The sequence below is a fragment of the Dendrobates tinctorius genome, unplaced genomic scaffold (genome assembly GCF_039654945.1).
Source record: "Dendrobates tinctorius isolate UK_male_01 unplaced genomic scaffold, ASM3965494v1 ptg000009l, whole genome shotgun sequence".
In the NCBI taxonomy this organism is placed as follows: Eukaryota; Metazoa; Chordata; class Amphibia; order Anura; family Dendrobatidae; genus Dendrobates; species Dendrobates tinctorius.
In genome coordinates this window covers 22,497,399-22,525,257 of record NW_027361677.1, presented here as the reverse complement: position 1 = coordinate 22,525,257, position 27,859 = coordinate 22,497,399, and the positions used below count along the sequence as shown (strand labels likewise).

Below are 27,859 nucleotides of genomic sequence, written 5' to 3'. Positions count from 1 at the left end.
AAAACCATGCCTGGTTAGAGGTTTATCGGTAAAAGCCACAGATCAGTGTGGTCTGTTATTCCTTTAAGTAACTCTGCTGCGGTGTGCGGTTTCTCTCCTTGACAAATTAGGTTCAGCAGAGCCTGTTGCCGTTTCACTGAGAAAGAGCTTCCAGCTTCTGGCTGATGTGGATGACATGCTCTGATATACCACATTGGAGACGAAGGATAAGGAGGAGCAGGAGGGGTGCAGGAACTGATGTATGACATGGAGGAAACCGTGAGAACTAGGGCAAGCAATTCTTGGCATTGGGAGTACATGGCGGGACACAACTCCTGCATCCACAATGTTCACCCAGTGTGCTGTCAGGGAAATGTAGCGTCCCTTGCCACAAGCCCTTGTCTATGTGTTGGTCATTAAGTGAACAATTCCAGTAACTGCGTTGCTAAGGGCACGGGTGAAGTTCCCGGACACTTGCTGGAACAAGGGAGGGACGCCACACCGAGAGAAATAGTGACGGCTGAGGACCTAGTATCAAGGGACAGTTGCCGCCATGAGTCGGCGGAAATCCTCTGTGTCAACAAGCCTAAACAGCAACATTTCCACAGCAAACAGCCTGGAAATGTGCCTGTTTAGCCTTTGGGCCTGTGGGTGGCTGGAAACGTTATCTTTTGTTCCAAGGCCTGGGGTAAGGACAGATGAACGCTGTGCTGGTAAAAGGGTTTGGAAGTGCCTGATGATGGTGCATCAGAATGTGCAAGGACCAGTGCAGGGCGGGAGGCATCTGCAGCAGTGTCATGGATAGGGGACTGGGAAAAGACAGTGGTGTCACCAGCTGGCAGTGCTGGCACCAATCGTTGACCAAGACGGGTGCTGCTTAGATGATATGTGCCTGATCATGCCGATGGTGGTTCAGTTCTTAAGCCCCCTTCACACATTGTTAGATCGCTAGCGATATCGCTAAAGCGTCACAGATTTTGTGACGCAGCAGCGATATCGCTAGCGATATCGCTACATGTGACACTTACCTCCAACCCAGCTCCCCGCTGGATATCGCTGATCGCGCGAGAATGGGATGGTCCATTTCTCGGCGTCGGCTTCCTGCTGGCGCCGACGAGCGACTCCATGGACGCGGGCAGAAGACATCACCCTCGCTGCGTGTGACAGGTAAGTGACGACCGATGACCGCTGCTGCATCGCTGGTGAGATCTGCCTGTTTGGCAGCTCACTAGCGACCATTTAGCGATGCACCAGTGATACTGACCGGGTCATATCGTGGTCGGGATTGCTGGTGCATCGCTAAATGTAACGGGACATTTAGTGGTCAGGCCCCTGCTAACCTTGGCATGGTACAGGTTGCAAATGACCATTCTTTTGTCTCAAAACTCTTTTTTAAAAAAGTCCCAGACTGGAGAACACCTAATTCTTTGATGGAGAAATTCAGGAGTGTCGTTGCTCTGCAGAACAGTTGCCTGCCTTCTCTCTCCGGTCACCCCACTGCCCCTTCTTACTTGTTTCGTTGTTGCGGATTCCTCCCCCTGAGCACTGCTGGCCTCACACTGCATGACAGATTAACAGGTTAGGTCAGTGACTTTGTCATCCAAGACCTCGTCTTCAACCGCCACTCTGTGTTTCTCCTGACTTGGTGACTTAACAACAACCTGACTTATCTGCAACTGTGCCTCAACATCATCTTCCTCCTTAGACAAAATTTTCCTTTCCGCAAAGACATTTCCTTGTGGCCATGGCTGCTCTAAGTTTTGTGCATCACTAAACAGCATCTCCTCCTCTCCCTCTTGGAAAATGCAGGGTGAGAGGTCACAATCAAGAATTGATATTGTAAAGAACACCTCGAAGTGTCCTAATGTGGGATCACTTGTCTCCTGGGACTCAATATGGTGTGAGGAAGGAAGATCAGAGTGATGATTAAGTGATCCAGACTGTTGGCTGACTAGACTAGGCTGTGTGGAAGAACGAGCGGTGCTGCCAAGCATGCTGGAGGCATTATCTGCTATGTATCTGACCACCTGTTCACACAGCTTTGGCTTCAGAAGTGGTATACCATGCCTCCCTGCAAAGTGGGACAGAACGCTATGTGTCGTGAATGGGCATGTTTCTTGTGCTACAGCAACAGGCGTAGTCGCACCTGCCCCATGTCCTCGGCATCTACATGTACCATTATCAGCACTTCCACTTCACCGTCCCTTACCGCATACCTTAGGCATTTTCTATTTGCTATGTCTCTTGAAACCAAGTTTATTTTTAATTGTAAAAAAAAAAAAATGGTTGCCTGCAGCAGTCAAAATGTTTTTTAGGAGTTTAATACCACTGTTATGTACCACAAATCACATAATACTCTACGGATGAGTAATTCAATCCAGGAAAAATTTTCAATGCTTTTTTTGCAGTGTTATATGACATCGAAATGTACCACAGAGCATGTAATGTATATGGATGAGTAATTGAATACAAAAAACGCTTTTTTGGATTGTTATTCAACACTGAAATGTACCAAAGACCACGTAAGAGTACATGGATGAGTAATTGAATGCATAATAAAATTTCAACACTTTTTTGGACTATTCTATAACACCAAAATGTACCACAGAGCATGCAATAGTATATGGATGAGTAAATGAATCCAGAAGAATGTTTCAAAGCTTTTTGGGAGTTGTATATGCCACCAAAATGTACCACAGAACATGTATTATTATATGGGTGAATAATTCAATACAGACATTTTTTAAAACTTTTTTTTGGACTGTTATATAACACTGAAATGTATGACAGACCATGTAATAGTATACGGATGAGTAACTGAATACAGAAAAATGTTTCCATGGTTTTTGGGAGTGTTATATGCCACTGAAATGTACCACAGAACACATAATATTATATGGATGAGTAATTGAATACAGAAAAATGTTTCAATGGTTTTTGGGAGTGTTATATGCCACTGAAATGTACCACAGAACACACAATATTATATGGATGAGTAATTGAATACAGAAAAATGTTTCAACGCTTTTTGAAAGCGTTATATAACACCGAAATGTACCGCAAAGCATGTCAAGGACTGTTAGCATGATGGTTCAGCTTCAGCACCAGTATCAACACTACAGGACTCTGATTCGTTAAACTGTGCACACACAAGCTTGGACAAGCAATCTCTCAATCCAATATCAACTGTCACGGAGCTGTGCAATGGCGTCAGTGTGCTGAGCCTGGTGACGCCTATCCTTTTATGGCCTCTGATGAAGTCACAGGGCCAGCCTATCACAATAATGCCACTACCAAGATGGCTATACATTACAGTGGTTCGCAGACAATCCCCGTAAGCTTATTGGCTGTGTAACAGGTGCCAAACATGCGGGACGGGGATTCAAATTTGAAACCTAGCACTCACTAATGCTCGTCGAGTGCCAAGCACATCCAAGAAAAGATATTTGTGCGATATTTGAGTATCACCGGGCACGTTCGCTCATCCCTACTTATTAAATCTTATTAAAGACACACAAAATGAAGATAAGTATTTGACACATGTCTTAACCATTCAATTCCCGTTTCTCATTTAGTCCCATTGTCCCCAGTGTATAAAATCTGTCCCTCTTGACCCGCCCCACGGATAACATCCGGCACCTCTCCCCCAGTGTAAAACATTTTGGAAACTAGACCCCTTTGTGAACTTATCTAGATGTGTATTGACCACCTTGAACCCTCAGGTGCTTCACAGAAGTTTATTAAGTTAAGCCGTGAAAATAAAAAAAATCAAATTTTTGTCGCAAAAAAACATTTTTAGCTCCAAATTTTGTATTTTTACAAGGGTAACAGGAGAAAATGGACCCCAAAAATTCATTTGCAATTTTTCATTAGCTCACCGATATCCCATGTGTGGTCGAAAACTTATTTTGAGGCACAGTGCAAAGCTCAGAAGGGAAGTAGCGTCATATTACAGTGCAGATTTTGCTGCACTGGTTTGAGGGTGCCATGTCACATTGGCAGAGCCCCTGAGAACAGCCGAACCCCCCCTTAAGTAACCCCATTTTACAAACTAAACCTCTCAATGAATTCATGAATTCATTCTGTGTCACAGAATTTTATACCATTGGGAAGTGAAGAAAAAATAATTTACATTTTTATCACTAAAATTGTGGTAGCCTCAAATTTTACATTTTCATACTGGGAAAACGGTAAAAATAGCACCAAAATTTGTCCCACAATTTCTACTGAATGTAGAAATACCCAATATGTGGCTGTACAGTACTGCTTAGTCATACGGAGAGACTCGCGAGGAATGGAGGGCTATTTGCCTCCTGGAGCACAGATTTTCCTAGAAAAGCAGAATCCCCCCTCAAGTGACCCCATTTTGGAATTTTTACCCCTTTGGGAATTTATCTACAGGTGTAGTGACAATTTTGACTCCATGGATATTTTCCAAAAAACAAGCAGCAGTGGATGTTGCTGAGTGAAAATTGCAAACCGCAGTTGTAGTGCCCAATTCATGCTTCTGGAGACATGCACCTGTAAATTAGGTGGGCTCTCATCACTACAGAAAAGCCAAACATGTGGGCGCTAAATGTGGTTTAGGCACACTGAGGGGAAGAAAGGGGGCGGCATCTGGATGTGGAAGCAGAGAATTTGCTGAATTTCTTTTTGCTTTTCCAGAGCCTTTGTGCTACCAGTAACGTGCAAGACCCTATATTTCCGTTAACAGATGAAAGACCTGAGTGGGGACTTGCTTTTTTGTGGATTGAGTTGAAGCTTTTATTGTGAACATTTTATGTAACATTTATGATCACATTTATCCGGCGCTCTACACTGAGCACTTACCCGGCGCCCTACGCTGAGCACTTACATCGGGGTTTACATCTAAATCTCTAAGTGATGTGACACATGAAACCTCCGATGGATCCATTCACTATAATGGGGCAGCAGAGTTACTCTGGACTCCGTCTGGCCTCTGTTCAGCGGAGTCCTTCTTTTCACAAGTGCACAAAACTGTGGCGATTTTATGCAATCCTAAAAAATGGACACCGCTAGATCACAGGTCCTATGGCGTTCACAGTGTCGCCATTTGCCTCATTATAGGGAATCTTCCCCCAGAAGTATCATCTGATTCACGTATTTCAGAGACTTACACGGAAACGCCGGTGTAAATGCTCAGCGAAAAGCTCAGGATAAATGTGTGCCAAGCCTTACTGCGATCTTTGGAAGACAGAATAAAAATATCAACAGAATGTGAAGAACTGATTTTAGTTATTTTTTACGCAGTTCCTCGTGCAGTATAAGTGATTAGGCAACTTTATTCTTTGGGTCGATGCAATTACACTGATACCAGATTTATATTGGGGTTTTTATGTTCTGCTTCTGTCACACACTAAAAAAAGCTTCTTATTGTAAAAACTAGTTTTTCCATTACCACATTTTGAGAGCTAGAATTTTTCCATATTTCGGCCGAGAGAGTATCAGATCAGCATCTGACAGGCAGGCAAGGAGGCATGTCAGCGCAGGCGCTCACAAGCCACCTTCCCTGCAGGACCCTGAAGGACCCCGCGGCCATCTTGTGGCTGGGGGTCTCCGTAGAGACCATCAGGACAACGATATTGCATTGTGTTGTTCTGATGGAAGTGTGCAGGGAACTGATTCCCTGCACGATGCTCAAGTATCCTGCCGTCAGTAGTGACAGCAGCATCAGATGGGTTAAATGCCCACGATTGGTTGCTGTGGGGTGTCAGCTCTCACACAGAGTTGACACCCGCACCTGATCGCCAGGGTGCTCAGTGTGAGGCTATGTGCACACGGTGCGGATTCTGCTGTGGAATTTTCCGCGCAGATTTTGCTAAATCTGTAGGTAAAATGACCTGCATTTTACCTGCAGTTTTAGTGCAGATTTAGTGCAGATTTATCGCAGATTTTAGTGCAGTTTTTGTGCGGATTTCCCCTGCAGTTTCCACCTGCAGATTTCTATAATGGAGCAGGTGGAAAACTGCAGCAAAACCGCACAAAAGAAGCGACATGCTGCTTCTTTTATTCTGCACCAAATCTGCGCAGAAAAATCTGCAGCATGTGCACAGCCTTTTTTGTTTTACATAGCCTTAAATTGTACTGTACATCACGTGCAGTTCTGCTGCTTTTCTGCTGCAGTTTTGCAGGGCCAAATCTGCTGCAGAACTGCACAGAATCTGCACTGTGTGCACAGGGCCTGAGGCCGCGCGATCGTAGCGCGGTACCTGTACTGCTGTTTACGGGAATGCAGCTCTCGCAAAGCAGTACAGGTATGGGGCATTTTGGGAAGGGGTTAAAGATTATCCTCATGCTTTCACTTTTTTTTTGCTTTTGTTTAACAAAATCTCCTCTGGTATTAACATCAGCACAAAATCTTTGGGCCGAGAATTCATGACATGAGTTTTCATGTCCTAGCAGCCAAGTAACAACATATTCAGGGCAGGCTTCAACAGCCGGCGCACCTGGACAAACGACAGGGTCCTGGACAAAAGGGGGTCTACTTGCCGTCAGTAATAAAAATAAACTAGGCACTCATCTTAAAGATGATTTTTTTCTACTTTTAATGTAGTCAAGGCAAAACGTTTTGGCCACATTTGGCCTTTATCAATTATAAACTATACAGGAATGTCAGGGATTCGCGGGAATCCTGTGGATATTTAGTGAGGCACTTCTCAGTATGGTCACTTTCACAAGAGTATGGGGCGTTAAAAGAGGAAAATCCCCAATGGTAAATAAGCCAGGGGACCTGGATGTCTGCACGTGCCTGGAGAAAGACACAGCGTCCACTGCTTGTCAGCTCTGTGTCTTTCTCCAGGCACGTGCACACATCCAGGTCACCTGGAAGGAGTGTGCTGCCAGCTGTATTTACCACCCTGCCATCTGTATATACCACCCTCACATATGTATATAGCACCCTGCCATCTGTATATAAAACCCTCCTATTCGTATATACCATCCTGCCATCTGTATACATTACACTGTCATCTGCAAATACCACAGTCAACTATAAATACTGCACTGTCATCTTTATATACCACCCTGCCATCTGTATATACCATCCTGCTATTTGTATATATCACCCTGTCATCTGTATATACCACCCTGACATCTGTATATACTATTCTGTCATATGTATATATTACACTGTCATCCGCAAATACCACCCTGCCATCTGTAAATACTGCACTGTCATCTGTATACACAACCCTGCCATCTGTATATACCACCACCCTGTCTTCTGTATATACCACCCTGACATATGTATATACTATCCTGTCATATGTATATGCCACCCTACCATCTGTATACTGTATATTACACTGTCATCCGCAAATACCACCCTGCCATCTGTAAATACTGCACTGTCATCTGTATATACCACCCTGCCATCTGTATATACCACCACCCTGTCTTCTGTATATACCACCCTGACATATGTATATACTAACCTGTCATATGCATATGCCACCCTACCATCTGTATACTGTATATTACACTGTCATCCGCAAATACCACCCTGCCATCTGTAAATACTGCACTGTCATCTGTATACACAACCCTGCCATCTGTATATACCACCACCCTGTCTTCTGTATATACCACCCTGACATATGTATATACTAACCTGTCATATGCATATGCCACCCTACCATCTGTATACTGTATATTACACTGTCATCCGCAAATACCACCCTGCCATCTGTAAATACTGCACTGTCATCTGTATACACCACCCTGCCATCTGTATATACCACCACCCTGTCTTCTGTATATACCACCCTGACATATGTATATACTATCCTGTCATATGTATATGCCACCCTACCATCTGTATACTGTATATTACACTGTCATCCGCAAATACCACCCTGCCATCTGTAAATACTGCACTGTCATCTGTATACACCACCCTGCCATCTGTATATACCACCACCCTGTCTTCTGTATATACCACCCTGACATATGTATATACTATCCTGTCATATGTATATGCCACCCTACCATCTGTATACTGTATATTACACTGTCATCCGCAAATACCACCCTGCCATCTGTAAATACTGCACTGTCATCTGTATACACCACCAGGCCATCTTTATATACCACCCTGCCATCTGTATATACCACCCTGCCATCTGTATATATTACCCTGCCTACTGATGGAGGGGGTAATTCACAAGAATTGGCACTTAAGGAGTTGACTTGCATAAATCCCTTCTGAGGTATAGTATTGTAGAATTTATAATAGATATCTCTCATGTAATGTAAGAAGAGAAATCTTTGCTGCTTATAATTCTCTGCCACGTCTGCATCACAAATTGTGGTATGTGTTAAAGGGGTGCAATGATACTCTTTCTCCTGTGGCCCACGAAAACCTGGAGCCGGCCCTGAACATATCACTCATATATTTCAAGGTGTAATGTTCAAACCAGTCAGGTTTTAAAGGGAAAATTCACTTGATGTGTCAAGTATATATGAGAAAAGAACTCATTGCGAATGTCTATGTTCTCGGAGCACCAGAAGGACCTACTTCGATAGAGAATAAGCCACATTTTGGTAACTTCTCAGAGCTTTCTTTTTGAAAAAATCAAACCTAACACTACTGTAGACAAATTTCAGTAATAAAAATCATTGCCAAAGGGGAATAAAGTCAACTAAAGAGACCAGAAGTCATAGATTTGTAGGCTGATGTCATAGAATTCACTAGAATGATCTCACATTTGTCTGTTAGATGAGAAGATCGCTTTGATCATCTAAAATCTACTTTAACAGACACTGCAGTTTAACTTTTCATTTAACAGGATAATATTACTGCAATTAATGAACAATTAAGCCAAGGAATGGCATTGCTGTCGAACGTAATAATACCATATGTAGTAGTAGTCAGTCTTAATAGTAACACAAAATGTATGCAGGTGAGGATCCAAGTTTTACCAGGTTACTATCAGACTAGCCTTTTAGGCCTTTCCAATTTTTCAGGGTCAAATGCTGTAGACAACCAAGCAATTTATGATGACTTTTCCTTAACATAATGTTGATCATCAGGAGTTGAATTCAAACTAGTTATCCAGAAGTCCTTCTCCAACCATAGCAATATGGAGGACACATTTTCTGTCTACATACCTAGCTCAGAACAAGAGTTGTAATTTTTACCCCCAAAATTTAAAGATACATTTTGCTGACAAAACAAATAAAAGTGCCCTTTATGTTTGATTATCGCTTCAAACAGAGGTCTGTGGTCGACCAGTGTAAATGTAGCCTAGAGAAGGTATCACTATTCCAGGCAATACCGAGACCTTATGGCCTATAGTTTCACCACTTATTGTTACGCTTTGAAAAAGATCGGGCATGGCTCCAATTATCACTGCAAATAGATAAATTACCCTCAATCAAAGGGGTTCTCCATAGGATAGGTGATATCTTACTGATTGATTGGGGTCTGCTGGACCCACACCGACTGGCAAAATGGAGCACTTTAATGCTTGTTAGAATAAAGCAGCAGCGGGTGCATGCTCAACTTTTTCTCCATTCCCTATGGGGCTGCTGAGGGCTCCGCTTGGCTTTGTCCGGAAACCTCAACCAATAGAGAATGAATGGATCAGCAGTTGGACATCTGAACCTGCCGCTCCACTACAATGGAGATAAAAGTGCCCTGATGGGGGTAATAATTTCCGTACTGCCAATCGATGTTCCACCTGTTGATAAGCGATAACTTGTTTTCACACTTGTTTTCACCGGATAACCCCTTTAAAGGAACTTTCCAGTTTAGAAAACTAATTTTCTTACACCCTTTTCGGGAATTTTTAGCGGAGTCCAAAGTTCAAGATACCCATTTTTGGTGAGCGTGGGGAGCAGTTACTAAGAATGTCTCTTGCTCTGGAGAACGTGTTTTGTCCTTTGTTACTCAGAAAACCGATTGATTACAATGAACATTGTGAAAACTTTTTTTTACCCTGTGGTGGTGCTGCAGGAAGTTTGAACAATTACTGTATGATCTCCCCACACATTAGAGCTTATTGCTAGGAGTCCCAGTAAAATCTAATATTTGTCATGGGACTCATTTTAAAGGTTGGGATAGTGCAAAGCTGAGAACCCACATAAGTAAATCAATACAATAACCCAAATCTTTATGGAAAAATTATAAGTTTTAGTTAATATAGTGCACATCTTTCTACATATCCATTAATTAGTCATTAACACAATAATAATTAGAATTAGTAATAACTGAGATTATGAGATCAATGAACATATCCATTCATTAGTCATTAACACAATAATAATCAGAATTATTAATAATTAATTGAGATTATTATATCACCGAACTGAGAATATATGGGAGCATTACTAAGTCTGTCTATTAGCTAGATAGCGTAAACTTAGACATGACAGTCTAAAGTCACCAAATATATCATACTAGCTCTTGCTGGATGATAAATCGTGCAGCTCAAAGGTCCATTTAGATGGTCCAAATTCTACCAATTAACAGGAGTTGATCAACGCTCATGTACTGACCTATTTAGACAGGCTGGCAAATTACCGAACAGAACAAAACTGTTATTAATACAATAATGGTGCCACCTTAGTGCATCATGTTATTTGCAGCATATCACTGGTTTACAAGGGGAAACGTGCTGCCGATGCTGGCGTAAACTATACAATCACCAGCATGTTTACACGGAAACACTTGATCACCAATTGTCGGCTCATCTAAATGCAACTTTACACACTTTTGGCTAATTTTATACAACCTATTAGTCGTTAGTGTTAGTTTACACCAATATTTTGCACCAAGCTGAGCCAGAATAGTTACACATTCATCTTAGAAAATCTTCCTAGTTGCTATTAATCCTGTGAAATTCAGAGTAAGGCTTATTTCAAAATATTTTTTTTGCATTTGTATTAAGGCCAAAATATAAAGATTCTCCTATTTCTTCTGAACTGTTCCTAGACCATGATAGGCACTTTGTGATGGTCAAATATGTGTGAAACCAGCCTGAAAATCTAATTTTTTACATTTTGTATCATTCCAATTAGGATTTTTTTTCCGTTCCACTATGCGCTAACATCTGTAAATCGTTCTCTAATAAGTCAATACCTCTGCCTGTTCATAGTAATAAAATAAAACCAACGAGTCCTTACCTTGTAGGTCCAACGTTGAGAGGGTTCTTATGTTAGTAGATATTTGTGCTTCCTCTTTCCATCACTTTGAGCGGCTCACTTACTGTCTAGAAATAAATAATATAACGTAAAAACATGGCAGACTAACAAGTAGAAACATATTTCTTGCTGTCGGTAAGTGTAAGTTATAAACTTGTGATTCTTGCCTGGTTTCACTAGTGACAGACAAGACTCCCAAAGGTTTAGCCCCCACCTAACGTGGAAGGAAAGTATTGATGTTGTAGTGACATATTGGCAGACAACTACATTTGTCAGAAATAATTTAAGGTAATTTCTTTAAAAATCAAGATAATTGGTGCAAAGGGAATACATCTCCAGGGTTTAAACAATGTGACTAGGTGAAGAAACGATAAAACATTCTAGTTATAAGGGGAAAAAAGCCTGACTGCCGATGAGATACTTGTCTGTACTTCGACCCACTTGCCAAGATCTCATAGATCTAGTTGGCTGTGAGGAACTATCAGCTCTTTCCACTTTTCGCTATCTCTTGCTTCCAATTTTAGCCTGACCAACATGATCGTTTTCGTCATGTTTCAGGCTCTTAGAACAATAATTGCTATGTACAACTCAACCACGTTAAAACTATCACCATAAGGTACACTAAGAGAGGCAAAAAAAGGTCTTCAGGCGAATAATCTTCCCAAGAAAGATCACTGGTATTCGGAGTATTTGATGTAAATGAAAATCTGTCAAAGGAAATTTGGGTTTAATACAGGGCAATCATCTTAGAAAAGCCATTTTTGGGGGAAGTTTCACTGTAGTCAGATAGTTATACAATGAGAAACATTTACAATGTCAGTCTGATTGTATATATAAGGCTGCATTGTATGTATTATGACCCATAAGATTTTTATTATACAGTAATGTAATTGCTGCTTGACTTCTATCTAAACTTTGGTTAAGAGTTTGTCATCATAAACTTAGCTGGGGAACCAGGTTGGAGATCTAATCACTTGTTTACTAAGACTCATCATCCAATGTGTTGAATAATAAACTCATTAGAGGGGTTTACTGTCTTCAGAAAATCCCTGTCCCCCAGTGTAGGGTATCTAAAAAAAAACAAATCTGTCCTTACTCACCCCCTCCAGGTCCAGTGATGAGTTCTTGTTGCTGCTCCCAATATTGTCGGCAGCGCTGACATCATGTCGACAACTAACCTCAGCAGCTATGCCCAAGTAGACAGAACTTTGTCAAAATGAGCATTATCAGAGACGTGTGGTCTGAGCTCATGGAAAGGATAAAGATCCGGAGAGCATAGAGGTTTTTTATTCACGCTAATGCGTTTTAGAGGTGGACCAGCACTTTTCTCCAGGTAAAAACCTACATGGCTGTAGCAACGGCACATCAGGCTTCTACAGGTATTGTGTCCTTAAATAGCCCTTACTGGTGAGCACTGCCATCACTTTCACCACCATCTTGCTCCTTACAGTACTGTCCTGTCTATGTGTTTTTGTACCATCTATATCTTCCCAAGTAGACGGCATGGGTCAATCAAAGTCACTGAGCTCACCAATTGGCTAAAACGCTCTAGGCTGCAAACGATCACAGACTTTTGGAGCAGCGTTGGAGAGTAATTCTGGACCCGGGGAGGGTGAAGGCGCAGTTTGATTTAAAAAAAAAAAAACGCGCCAGAGGAAATCGCAAAAACCACTTTAAGAAGGGATTAAAGACAATAGCAAAGGTGTATGTGAAGTAATCTGGTCTAATAATTTAATGAGGTTAACCCATAAACTAAAAAAAATGTATCATCTACGATGGGTTATAAATAGTGATGAACGAATATAATCGTTACTCGAGATTTCCCGAGCATGCTCGGGTGAGCTCCGAGTATTTGGATGTGCTTGGAGATTTATTTTCTGTCGCCGTAGCTGCATGATATGCGGCTGCTAGACAGCCAGAATACATTTGGGGATTTCCTAACAAACAGGCAATCCCCACATGTATTCAGGCTGGCTAGCAGCCGCAAATCATGCAGCTACGGCGACAGACGAAATCTCAGAGGACGCCCAAAATACTCGGAGATCACCCTAGTATACTCGGGAAATCTCGAGTAATGAGTATACTCGCTCATGACTAGATATAAATGTGTGATCTCTGGCTGGGATTACAAGACTATGGAGCCAGAGCCAGTGTCCCCAGTTTGATTGGAGCAAAGGTCAAGCATGCGCTCTACTGTCTATTCAATATAAATAGGAATGACAGAGACACGTTGCTTGGCCATCCGTCACGCAGTTACCATGACAGTGTGGAGCCAGAAGACCGCAGCGTCTGATTGCTCTTACTCCAGCACTGAGAAGAAGCACTTCTTCATTTTAAATGTGTTTATTTCTTCTGGCAGATCAGGGGTTAATCGGCCATGTTGGGAATCCCTGTGTTTACAGCTGAGCTTGGTTTGCCACTCCCTTCCCCTTTATAATCTGGGCTCTGTTACAAATCCTTGTCAGAGCTAACATTTGCTGCATGGCTAACGGTGGGAAAGGAGTACATATGAGAAGGAGAGTTGGAGGAGTTATTAGTGACTGTTGCTTGGTTTGTATGTGTGGTAATTCCTTATCCTTCTCTGTTTTAGTTTATTCCCCTACCTTCACACCCCAGTGCATTACTCTGTTACATGTGAGTGAATATTTTGTATGCCTGGAGTTTTCTGTTAACCTTAGTTCCTGTTGCCTTGTTTGTCGGGTTGGTGTACTATGCTGTGTTGTGACACCATGTCTGACAGCTAAATTATATCCCCAAATATTTCTACAATGACTAGAATGAGACCATCTGATTGAATAGACCACCCTTGATTTAAACCAAATATTTCCATGAAAATTTTTTAATTCCCCAATATCATATATGCAGAATGACAGAATGTGCTCCCTGGACGATCATTTCACTGCAATTTTGAATAATTAAGAAGTTTACATAAATTAGACAATAACATACTTTGATATTCTAAAGGTAAAATGATTAGCAGAGAAAAAAAACTAGATGAGTCACAGGAAATAATGAATAGTTTGTCTTAGTGGCCACCACAGAGAAAACCAGTTGCCTGAAAGGGTAGCCTAGCTGACAACACCAAGAATATGTCAGACTGTACCACCAGGTAATGTAAGTCATTGATACCTTCAGAGAGTTTCAGTTTAAAAGCTCACCTGTGCATCCAAATTTCACTAAACATAATTCTTTTGGGGGAATTTTTTTTAGCCAGGAAATCCAAGTGCTTTACAATAACTAAAATAAAATCTGACAAGTTTCATTTTTTTATTTACTTTTTGACAGTTTCCTCTTGAAAATCAGCATCTAGAGAGACAGGTTACAATTGGGGGGGGGCTTGTGAGTCAAATGATCTTGCTTGAATTACTCAAAATATTAACCCCTTTGCGACATGCGCCATACTAGTAAAGCGCATGTCGCATCTCCCCCTTTGAGGCGTGCTCCGGCAGTGAGCCCACCTCAAAGCCGGGACATGTCATCTGTTTTGAACAGCTGACATGTGCCCGCAATAGCCGCGGGCGGAATCGCGATCCGCCCGCGGCTATAAGCTAGTTGACTGTCTTTGTCAAACTCTGACAGCGGCATTTAACAAGCGCTTCTGGCCACTGGGCCGGAAATACGCTCACCGGTTACTCGCGTCACGTGATCGCGGGTCGCCAGTGTGTCGGCATGACAACCAGAGGTCTCCTTGAGACTAGACTTTCTCTTCCTCGCCAGTGAAAGTTTCACTTCCTAGCTCCTTGGAGTTGCTGTGCTCAGTTGTTGCTGCTAGAGATTGTCGCATGCTGTTTTTGTGCGTACTCTTTCTTCATTGTCCTATTCCCATTTGGTTTGTGCTTTCCTATCCTTCCCTATATAGCTCTCTACCTTTGGTGAGTGTTTTGTATGTTAGTTGCTTTTTGTTATCTCTGTTTGTCTTATCTATTTTTACATCCGTTTCTTTTACGTGTTTATACACTGTGACGGAGTCAGCTTACGCTGAGTCGTTTTCTTTGGAGTGGACCCTCTGGGTCGTGGCACCCACCCACCTAGGGCGAGCTGACCTTGTGAGGAACCACCCCCTATACAGGCAGTGTCAGGGGCAAGACCAAGGGGGTGAGCCACCACGACAACTGGGACCAGACGGCCGGCTCAGGTAGACACTAAATACGAATGTTTGATGACGAAGGACATGCAGGAAACAAGACAAGACAAGACGTGAATTCAAGGTATCTTCATTAAGGCAAACTCAGGGTAACAACAGGTGCAAAACGTGATAACAGGCAAAGCACAGCAAGGTGCGTGCGTGGCACGCCAAGGTCCATGGCATGGTACACGCCAGGTGGCACGCCAGGATACTGGCAAGGCTCAATGGCATCGGACTCCGGACAGCTGGCAACGATCGACAGGATCAGGGCATCAGGCTGCAGTCGTCAGGCTTACGATCTCTAGCAGCGATCGGCAGTTTCCGGGCATCCGGCAGGCAAACCAGGGTTCAGGCAAGGAGGCGCGACATATCTCCAGACATGGTGCGTGTTAGGGAACACGCTAAGGTCCAAGGCAAGGTTCCAGGCAAGGGGCACATCAGGGTCCAGGGCAAGGTACGTGTGTAGGGGACACACAAGGTTCAAAGTACAAGACACGGTGCGTGTGTAGGGGACACGCCTGGGTTCAAAGTTCAAGACATGATGAGTGTGCAGGGACACGCCAGGGTTCAAGGTCCAAGGCAAGGTCCTGCGCGTGCGGAGGGACACACCAGGGTCAGGGTTCAAGGCAAGGTCCTGCGCGTGCTGAGGGACACACCAGGGTCAGGGTTCAAGGCAAGGTCCTGCGCATGCCGAGGGACACGCCAGGGTCAGGTTCAAGTCAGGGTGCGTGCTAAGAGACACGCCAGGGTTCAGGCTAAGGCAAGGGCCTGTGCATGCTAGGAGGCACGCCAGGGTACAGGCTAGGGCCTGTGCATGCAAGAGGGCACGACAGGGTACAATGTTATGAATGAGTCACCGAGAAGGAAAAAACAAAAAGCAAGCTAAGCCCAGAAAACCGGAGAGGTTGGTAACTAGCGGAATGCAGACCCCTGATCCTATCCACAACAACTAGCAGTAGCCGTGGAGCGTGCCTACGGTGGTCCTAGACGCCTCGTCACAGCCAGAGAACTAAATAAGCCTAAAGAAAGAAAGGGAAAATCTAAACTGCCCCAGAGCAGGCCCCAAAGCAATAGACAGCCCCCAACATGTATTGTCGGTGAAACAAGATGAAAACACAGACACAGGTAGAAAGATAGGCTGATCAAACGATGGGGCCCTCGCTAACTAGAAAGGACAGGAAAGAAAAGCTGCTGTCTGCAATCACGCAAAAAACCCTGCCAAAAAGAATGTCCAACACGTCTGATAGAAAAAGGCCCTGAAGTCGCTAGACTTTAAATCACTATATCAGCACTCAGGTATATTCTGAAGACAGAGCAAAAGAGATCAACTGATCAGAGACAAAATGGGGATTCAGCCCAGTCCCAGCCAGGGCTGGCTGAACACAAAAACTAAGTAAACCAGACAAAAACTCATATGAACAATAGCAGAGAAAAATTAGCTTTAGGAAGGCAGGAACCAAACTGGAAACCAGGAGCCACAGTCAGGAAAAATCACCAGCAAGAAACTAGGGAGTCGGCTGCCTTAAATCCAATCAGAAACTCCTGATGTCCAATCGTAGTCCTCTTCCTCAGGTGGCCAGTCTCTGCCATTTAGATCAGCTTCATTACCTCCCTTCACCAACAGAGGGAGTCCAGATAGAGAACTCACTACTCCTCTGTCAGCACAGCCAGCTCCATAACCCTCACCAGAAGCCAGAGGCAAACCCGAAAATGAGCTCACAACAGTACAAGCTAGGGCCTGTGCGTGCAAGAGGGCACGACAGGGTATAGGCTAGGGCCTGTGCATGCAAGAGGGCACGACAGGGTACATGGCAAGACCTGCGCATACTTTTACAGAAGCACGGGGAGGTATGCCAAGGAGCAGGCTAGGGCCTGCGTGTGCTATCAGAGAAGCACGCAAAGCACAGTGCAGAGACAGCGTGGGTGCAAGGAAGCACAGAGTGCATGGCTGGGGCACTGGCTAGCTGGTCGGGCTGAGGCACAGACAGGCGGGCAAGACTCCGGCGAACCCGGCTGGGGCATAACAGGCGACACAGCTGTCACTGGCCGACGATCATGGCTGAGGCACAAGCAGGTGGGCACGGCTAGGGCGGGCACGACTGAGGCACAGACAGGAGGCTAGGAAGGCCAGGCGCATGCAAAGGGCACACGAAGAGACAAGGCAAGGGAAGGCAAGAAACAAGGCAACGCTAGACAAGGTACGGAACAAGGAGCGGAACGTAGGCAGAAGCACGGAGCGGGGTCAGAGAGAGTAAAGGACTAGCAGCGGAGCGTAGGCCGAAGCCCAGAGCCGGGTCAAGGGAGAACCTTGAGACTAGCCATGAAATGTGCTAGAGAGCACGATAGGACAGAGTCTAGCAGCGGAGCGTAGGCCAAAGCCCAGAGCCGGGTCAAGGCAGACCCTTGAGACTAGACATGGAATGTGCAAGAGAGCACCATAAGACAAAGTACAGAAAACCAGGCAGAGACAGAGAATGTGGAAGTACTACAAGGCTCAGAATACCAAAGGCCAGACATGGCGAAACAGGCAAGGCAGGGAACAAAGGAAGTACTACAAGGCAAAGGATAGCAAGGACAATACATGATGAAAACAGGCAAAGGCAGAGAACACAGGAAGTTCTACAAGTCCAAGGATAGCAGAGGCAAAACATGGCACAAAAGACAACACAAGACATGACACGAGACAAGAGGCAGAATACAAGCACAGAGCGTGTGCAGATAAGCACTACAGGGCAGAGTGCAGGGGCACAGAATACAGGGAGCGACCGAGCAGACCAAGCAGCCATGAAAGGAAGCAACACGATACTCAGGCCCCGACCATAGGAAGGGGTGGTCTGATATAGGGCATTAGCACCTGCGCTTCCGGGTCAGGACCAGGAGAGGACTTCATAGAGAGCATTGCTAGATCAGACTGGGCTGGACCATAGAGAAGGGCACATGATCAGGGGCTCCAGAAACACTAAGAGGTTAGCTGGGTCAGACAGTGCTGGAACATAGGAAAGGTCACATGATCAGGGGCACCAGGAACACAGAGAGGATTGCTGCAGGCAGAGACGGCTGGTCACACAGCAACGGCGTATAGCCATGAGGTAAAACACACAAGCGCAGTGGCAGGCAGCCATGAGATGAGGCGCGCGTGCACATTGCTCCAGGCATCTTGCAGCACAGCAGTCATGAGGTGCGTGTGCACACTGCTTCCAGGGATCTTGCAGCATAAAACATAACGAGCATGATAGTTCAGTGCACGTGCACACTGCTCCAGGAGTCATGCGGCATACCAGACATTGCGGGCATGATAGTTCGGTGCGCGTGCACACTGCTCCAGGGGTCATGCGGCATAACAGACATGGTGGGCATGATAGTTCGGTGCGCGTGCACACTGCTCCAGGGTTCATGCGCCAAAACAGACATGGCGGGCATGATATACACTAGCTTTTCGGTCCCAGGCCTCCTGGAGAAAGGGGAGTAGACAGCTTAGAGTATAACAGGAAAAAAGTAAGGCTGGTGGCCCAAACCTCCTCATCCTTAGAGGTACCTTCAGGAGCAGGGATAGTTAGGGTCCCAGCCCTAGGGACAGTGCAGAGTCCCTTTCCTTATTTATGTACAGTCACAGCGTAACACACTAGTTGGAAAAAAAACAGATTGGAGAATTTTTTTTAGCAGTGTTGGCCAACAGACGAGCATGTATTTTCTCATCCCAGAAAATCAGGATGATTATGCAAATCACACTCTGATCAGAGCTTTATCAGAGTGTGATCTGATTCTCTTGAACGAGAAGATGGAGAAAAAAGAATGTACCCATCTTTTCCATTCTGTGAGTCCATGGAAATAATACTGCACTCACATGTCATCAGAATGCAGTCCAATGGTTTCCATGCACTCATTGACTTGCATAGCCAAGCGCTATCCGAATATCAGAACAAACTCGGACATATTGCAACTTTTCCTTGTACCGGCTCTGTCTGAAGAAAAAATGGATATGTGCACTGCTCCATAGAATAACTGTAATGATCTGGTCAGCGGGACCCATCTCCAGGATACTGGGAGATCAGGACCTGTCTGGCCGCAGGCATTCCCCTGTTCCCCGCAATCTTACTTACCCGGTCCGCGCTACTGCGATGTTCCCTCGGGCTGCGGTGCCTTCCCGAAGTGTGTCCTCCGCCTCCTCACTTCCGGGCTGCGGGGGAGCGAGCATGGGGTGCACGCGCCACTGTGAAATGATTAAAAGGGACAGTGCACCCTTTTCCTGTAATCACCTCTCAGCCAATTGCTGAGAGACCTGTGTATACTTAAGGCCCTCACTGCCTTTAGGAGGTGCCTAGGCAACTTTGTGCATTGTTCTAAATTGACACTCTCAGGTCCCAGACCAGGGTCTGCTTGTTTTCCTCTAGTGCCAGTGTCCTGCCTACCTACCATCTACCTGCAGACTCTGATGGTATCCTCTGGACCTTCTGGTTCACCTTCTCCGGTTCCCTGGACCTCTCGCTCTCCTCCACTCATTTCCACTGTTCCTCTTGGGTCTGTCCCTCTGGTCTTGGAGCAGTTGTACTTGAGCCTCCTTGGTTGTGCCGGGTCAATCCCTGTTAAGGGGTTCGCTTGTGGGTTCTCCTGTTTAAGAGTCTAAATAAAGCCTTGCAATTCATCTGACGTCCTTGTCCGGCTGGTGCCTAAGGTTCAACTCCCACAGTGTCTTCTAAGGTCAAGTGGATTCACTAACCTCACTCCGCCTGCCTTGGCATGACAATAACATTGGTCTGAGTGTGATACAATGTTTTGTTTCATTGCACTTGGGCCAAAAAATAGGGTCGTCTGCGCAAGCCCTTAAAATCAGGTATTTTGACCAACATGCCTTATTGCTAAGTGACCCATAATGAGTCCCTTCTCAGAGATTTTGGGTGACAATTATCAAGCTAAATACACTTAAAAAACTGTCGTTCAAGACTTGTGCCATATTAGACACTTTCTGCACCGCTGTCTCCAATAATAGTCATGAGTTTCCTGGAAAAGGGATGTAGTTTAATGGAAAGGGGTATGGTCTAATGCGCCACATCGTGAGCCAAAATTGTGGTGCAAATTTTTGGCACAAAGTAAGCCAACCAATTGGTGGTGTAAACTTAGATTAACCTTTAATTAGTCTCATGGGTTCCACTGGACCTCAATTGAGTTTGTTTTCGGCATATTTCCGCAGGTATGAAAGGTAGGTAACCATCTTTTTAGATAGCTTCCTAGCTATGTGAGATACATAAGATACAGGATTCTGTTGCCAAATAATTACTTATTCTTTCATAGTACATAAGTAGGTGTTGATTACTAAAAGTTTTATATTACCATTTAGCTAACATGTTTTACCTTAAGAACCTAAACAAAGTAAAATATAAAGCTAAAATTCTTCTTTAATATCCTGATATATTTTGTATATTTATTTACAGTGTATATTCAAAACTGGGATCCTACGGACACTACGCGATTAACAGTGCAAGTATTTGGGCACAACTAACTGAAGGTTAAATAGCCAAAGGACGTGACAAATTTCTAACAGTATGAAAAACATGGACGAATCTGGAGGACCTTTAAGACACTATTGTAAGTTTGTGCTTTTTAAGAATTAGACAATATTCATAAATGTGACCCAATATGTCATTTTTTTTCAGACATGCTCAAAATTCATGCTAAATAAAAAATAACTCAAAAACAATTTTTTAAACATTTTATTTTTCTACATTTTTCCTACATCAGTGTCACTGTACTCTTTCTCCTTCACACCAGTGACATTAAATTCCCTTACCAGCATTTTGTGCTATCATTCTATAAATGACTGGCTCTCTGCGTGCAACTTTCCAACTATCTGACATGCCGTAATGTATTTATCGGAGTTGCTGAATATTTTATGCAAATTAAATGATGCAAAATTGTATACGGTGTATCCTTTTGATGCAAGTCATAAGCTGCTTACGTCTTCGTGTCATACTTGTTTAGTCAATTGTCTTGCGTACTTCAGGGGCAATTAGAGTGTTAGACTTTATATGTAATAATTATTCACCACTTGGATGGTTAAAGCTTTTTTTTTTCCTATTAAAAACGTAAAATAAATTGTTAAAAAAAAATTAAATAAAAAAAGTGAAAAAAAATCTGTGTAAAAAAACATAATGCATAAAAAATAGAATAAAAAAGAAAATTATATGCTGTCTCAAAAGCAGAAAATATATTGTTTTACTAGACTAAATGGAAAATGGAAAACGAAATGTGTATAGCCTCCATCAAATAGGTTCAGAAATTTACTAAACAATAACCAGCCAGACTCCTCTTTGTTCTCATTCCCACCCCCACTGCAGCAAAAAAAATAAATAGCCAACTGCCTTCACGTGTCATCAAAGGCGCACATCTATCACTGCAGTATGGGAAGAGCATGATCCAATTTAGGAGTGGGTCGCAGTATGAAGTCTCCGGTCAGAAAGACATTTCTCTGTCTGTGCCGGCTGGCTCAGGAATGGAGGGGTATAGCTTAAATAGAACCACGTCGTAGTTGTACTATAATTTGCAGGTCGATACAATAGATGCAAGAAATAAAAACATCTCTTGCCACTCTCTTTGCTTTTTTCACACTATCAAGTGTCATTCGGGAAATGCCTTGTAAGAAAACAACAATTAAACACCTTGCGGACACCTAAGATTCCGGCGTCGAGAGTGATATTTTAATTTTCTAAACACAAAGGCAACAATAATTGATTTTGTCATACCCACTGCTACATGCAACTACATATATTAAGGGCTTGGGTCACACAGAGAAAGAAAAGAAAAAAAAAAAGAATAAATTAAAAAAAAAATAATACATTTCTAAAAAAAAAATCTAAACTTAACTTTTAGACTAGGAATATTTTTTGATGTGGTGCATTTAAAAACAAAGTATTATGAGCCATGAGAATAACCAAGCATAGCCCTTTAAGACATATATGCCTAGACCCCAGAAGAGAGGTTCTTAAAGAAAACTCCCAATAAGCTGGAAGGATTGAAAATCCTTTGGGTTCCCATTAAAAGTATTATTTCTTGCCCCCCTGCTGGGAGGCTAGGCTGGAATATAGTGTTGGATAGATGTGTAATAGGATTAACACTAGTTAACGATAGGAAATCTGGTGTCAATAGTGGGATTTGGGCATGGAGTAAAGCTAAGGAGTGCCGTAACCGGAGTTTCATATTTAGGACCAGTGGCTTCAGATCAAAGCGATAGACTGGGGAGTTCACTACATGAACCGGAAGGAAACGACTTGCTATGAGTGACGGTAGGGTTATAAGGGCAACTTATAAGGAGACAGGACTTCAGTTGACAATGGAGGATATTAGAAACAGAAAATAATATACAAGTCTGATATTTAGGTAATGGACAATATCAACTATAGCTTTTTTTTATTAATAAATAGTAAATAGTAAACTGATATATACATATATTATCATTATTTTTTTTATCTATTTTTTTATTTTATTTAAATTTTATTTAATTTTATATTCTGCATTTGTTTATCAAGGGGGCTATATGGCCAGAACTATTTACAGCATTCATAAATATGTTTTACAGCAGCCTCGTGGGACAGAAGCAACAAAACGGAGATGTTCATCTCTTCTATGGAAAAGTGCTGTAGACAATCTCTATGATCTGTGCAAAGGTGACTGTGCACGGACGGGAGGAAGGTGAGCTGTGTCATCACCTATTGCGATTGTTGGATCCTGTGGAATCTACTGTATATAGAGGGTTTATCAGTCATTGTACCGGAAGAGGAGGTGAGCTGTGACATCACATATTGTGAATGGTGGCTCCTGTGTTATCTACTATATATAGGTGTTATCAGTCATTGCACAGGAGGAGGTGAGCTGTGACATCACTTATTGTGAATGGTGGCTCCTGTCTTATCTACTGTATATAGTGGTGTTACCAGTCATTGTATAGGAGGAGGAGGTGAGCTGTGTCATCATCTATTGTGAATGGTGGCTCCTGTGTTATCTACTGTATATAGAGGTGTTATCAGTCATTGTACAGGAGGAGGTGAGCTGTGTCATCATCTATTGTGAATGGTGGCTCCTGTGTTATCTACTGTATATAGAGGGGTTATCAGTCATTGCACAGGAGGAAGAGGTGAGCGGTGTCATCATCTATTGTGAATGGTGGCTCCTGTGTTATCTACTGTATATAGAGGTGTTATCAGTCATTGTACAGGAGGAGGTGAGCTGTGTCATCATCTATTGTTAATGGTGGCTCATGTCTTATCTACTGTATATAGAGGTGTTATCAGTCATTGTACAGGAGGAGGTGAGCTGTGACATCACCTATTGTGAATGGTGGCTCCTGTGTTATCTACTGTATATAGTGGTGTTACCAGTCATTGTACAGGAGGAGGAGGTGAGCTGTGACATCACCTATTGTGAATATTGGATCCTGTATTATCTAATGTATATAGAGGTGTTATCAGTCATTGTAGGGAAGAGGAGGTGAGCTGTGACATAATTTTGTGTTGTCTTTATATAGGTGTTACCTGTCAGTGTAATTACTTCTGTGAGGATAATAAGATGTCTGCAGAGAAGTGGTCTGTACAGAATAGAAAAAATCAGCCTATTATATGGCTCAGTGCTTAGAGCAAAAACGGTAAGATTGCAGGACTTTTTGCTTTCTAATGATAATGACATGAAAAATATTAAAATTCACCATAAATTCTATAGTAGTAACATAAAACTCTTTAACATAACACTTTCCTTTAAAGCAAAGCTCCAGTCAATACAAGATGTTTTGCTGGTAAAGCTCCCATGGGACAGGTATGAGGACAGGGCACATGAGAATTGTAGAAAAGAAATATATAAATCTCATATTTTTTTATTTGAGTTCACATGGGCATTATTTCCAGCTGCCATTATATCTTTCTTTCCCTTGGTGGGAATTAGCTGGAGAATGATTGTATGTAGCTGTCAAGTGATTCTGGTGTAAGAAAAATGTACGGTAATTCAATGTGAATATCCACAATATAGGTCCAAGAAGATGTGATTTTTTTTTTCTTTTACAGAGCTGCCAATCTCCTTATTTCAGCTATCAAAGTCTAGAAATAAGACAATACTAGGTGGAGATAACTTCATATAGCTCCTATGGAACTAAATAGTTATTTGTATGCGGTAGATTCCTATGCTCCCTCTAGTGGTGGCTGTAGGCACACCAAATTTCATTATTTATATATAATTTACTTCATTAAAGAATATGTAGCACAATGGCTCTACAATGATATGCAAGGAAACTACCGTCTTGAATAGTTTGTACCAATTAAACAGCACTACAACCCTGTTTTCCTGTGTATATAGGACAAAAAAGGTATTACTGATAATTATATATACCTTAAGGAATTAAAGCTTCTACGGTGCCAGCATGTCATATAAAATTATTAATAAAAGATACTTAGAAAGGTCAAAAGCGATGCAATATTCCTCACATATCCTCGGAGCCATAGGCATTTACCTTTGATGCCTGGGGGTAATCGTACCCATATTGTGGTCTGTGTGCCACTCTTTTGCTCTTTTAAATAGATTTTTCTTCTGCAGGCAGAAAACCCCAAGCTAAGACCTCGTTCCTGAGCCAACTACGGCTGTGACAGTGAATAATGCAGACGCTTTCAGTTCAGTCATATTGTTCTAATTTAGAGATGGACAAGCCGGCAATAATATCTTTTTGAGAAATAGTTTTTTTGGAACACAAATGGAATAGCCTTGTAGGAGAAGTGGAAAGACTAATACGGAGAGAGACCTGAATTTAAATAAGGCTGTGGATTATAGAATTATAGATTTAGTGTGCCAATTTATCTTGCCGTTACAAGGTTACTGTATTCCTTTTACACAGTTGAGTCTTAAGATATCTGGAAAATGGTCGCACTGAATAGCCCTAAAAGGAAATCTGTTCTGGCAGCAGAAGATCAAACGTAGGTACAGCGAATATGAGTCTGTCTGTCCATCTACTTCATATTTATCTACCTATCTATCTATTAGAGATGATCAAACAGATTTACACTACCCTGGTGGACTTGTCAATCTGTGGCAGCCGGACTAGGGCAGTATGAATCTTTATCTAGCGATCTCATACTTATTTATCCCATATTTATCTGCCAATCCTCAAACTAAAAATGTCAACCCCAAGAAGAAAAAGTCTTCGAATTATGGAAATCACAGGACAGAGACGTGTTAAATGTTGAAAAAAATCAAAACAAAAGTTTCCAAAAATCTTGGTTTATTCATTACGGATTATGAGGGCCACGTGCAGAAATCCCCACACTTATAAGTTGTGGATGTTATCAATGAGGTTATTAATGGTCGTAGGAGGAATGTTTTACCTCGCTGAATGCACTTGGGCAAATCATAAAGTCCTAAACATGCTACCATGGGTTGCAGGGTCTCCAAACTTGTCTGTCATTAGGCACATCTGGGATGTCATTGGTTGGCAATTGTAAAGGGAGCTGATGGCAGCGGATCTTGATGATTTGCCCAAGTGCGTTCAGAGAGGCAGAACATTCCTCAGACAACCTTAACCTTCAGTTAGTTGTATCAAAATACACACACTAATAGAGGCGTCCACCTTGCTGTGGAACGTGTAATCACCGCCGCGTCTCGTGATACACTGAGGAAGGAGCAGCGCCCAAGTTAGGAAGCTACAAAAATGGACGTTTACTTACATTCCTTACTTGCAGAAATATGACAAATACAAACTCGTTTTGTCATGGCTCCAAGATTTGGCTGCTATCAATGAGATTAAGTACGGGGATTTCTGCATGTGGCATTCATGCCCAATACTGAATAATTTGAGATGTTTTGAAAATTTAGTTTCCATTTTTTCACAATTTCCATATCATTTACATGTCTATCCATACTGTGATTTCCATAACTCTATGACTTTTCATTCTCGGTGTTGCAATTTCAATCTTGAGCAGTGTTATAAGCAACTTGCATACATAATATAAAGAAAAACTAAAACAGAAAATCTCATTCGCAGTGTAACTGACAAACCATGAAAGCTTTCAACCAAACGTCTATCTCTTCCGTCCTCATTGCAATGCCCATGAGCACTTGGCTCCACCAATGGTTCATGTGTTTTCAACGGGACGATAGGAGAAATCTGCGGCCATGATCGGGCGATAAATTCCAACTGTTGGAGCCTTCTATCCACTGACTACATCTATTTAGAGAAGAGTCAGGAGGCCTCCATGCATGTCCTGTGGTCGAGCGATCCTACTGCAATTAACGTATTAGGACGACTTTCATCTAATGTATATGGAGGCCGTATGTCTTTTTATCAATTTTACTTGGCAATTAATAAGTATTATTTGTATGAAAAAGATCTGAAGTGGAAGAGATGAAGCTAGAAGCTACTCAGTCTTAATAAAAAAAATCCTTACCCTGGTTCCTCAAGTATCACATGTGTTGACTTCAAACTACATTGGATGTATATATGCTGTCAAATGTGACACATTCACTTCTACAGTAGAGTTGCTTGCATGATACAGTTATTGAGGACCATCACCGACGACACCTACAGGGAGTTTGAATGTTCTCCCCATGTTTGCGTGAGTTTCTTCCCCTTTCTTCCAGCACTCCGAAGATATACTGAGAGAGATTTAGATTCTTAGTCCCAAAGGGGACAGTTATGATGTTGTCTGTAAAGCGCTCTGGAATATGATGGCGCTATATAAGAAAAGTATAATATAATTAATTGATAATGCCATGACACATCTGCTCTGCTTATTTCATGTACTGCTGACTTTTTTAATGGGGCTTTATGGTGCCCATACTCATTAGAGAAAAGTTGACCAAAGCTTGAGATTTCTATCTTATGAGTATGAAGGCATTCCAACTTACTTATAATCCGATTCCGCACCGATTTGCATGACTGTTTTAATACGCCCCACAACTGGTGTTTTCTCAGGTGGTAGAGGGACCTTTAGGTCCCTTAATTACGACTACCTGGGTGTGGCTAATGTTTCAGCACCGTATGGAAAAAATCATTATAGCCTAGGCCACCAATACAAAATCCACATCTTTCGAAACATCAAAACCAAAAAACTGAGATGGACTACAAGTTGGTATACATGAAATTTGTAAGAGCACGTTCACATTGTGGCCATTTCATAGACAAAACACAAGAGAAAAAAAATGAGTATATACCCTAAAGCAAGTAAATCAGTTGTAGCAATAGTATATGTAAATAACATAGTGTACTTATTTAATGCTATTTTGATTTAAAAAAAAGCATAAAAGCCATCCCATCGCGACAAGGTGTACCCATCAGGATGGTCCTAACCTGTCTCTAGTATTAAAACCTTAACAAGTGTTATACTAAGCCCCCTATGTTATTTACATACACTATTACTATTTGATGACTTATTTGCTGTAGGGTATATGCTGATTTTTGTTGTTTTTTTCTTGGATTTTATCTTTTGAAATATGCAGGGATTCTGCTCATTTTAAGGGAGTTATAAGAGATGACAAACAGTTGACCACAAAACATAAGCCCTGTAGAGATTGCTGGGACCACACGCATTTCCATCTAAAATGAAATCCTATCCTCTCCCATTTTCA

At 42.5% G+C, this 27,859-nt stretch overlaps 1 long non-coding RNA gene across 2 annotated transcripts in view; it reads right to left on the bottom strand.

Annotated features, from left to right (window-relative positions):
* LOC141097352 (uncharacterized) overlaps positions 1-27,859 on the bottom strand; it is an 827,194-nt gene that overhangs the window by 570,608 nt on the left and 228,727 nt on the right. For both annotated transcript variants that reach the window (XR_012233922.1, XR_012233923.1), the window contains exon 2: positions 11,125-11,210. This is a non-coding gene — a long non-coding RNA (uncharacterized lncRNA). The remainder of the gene's footprint in view (positions 1-11,124; positions 11,211-27,859) is intronic.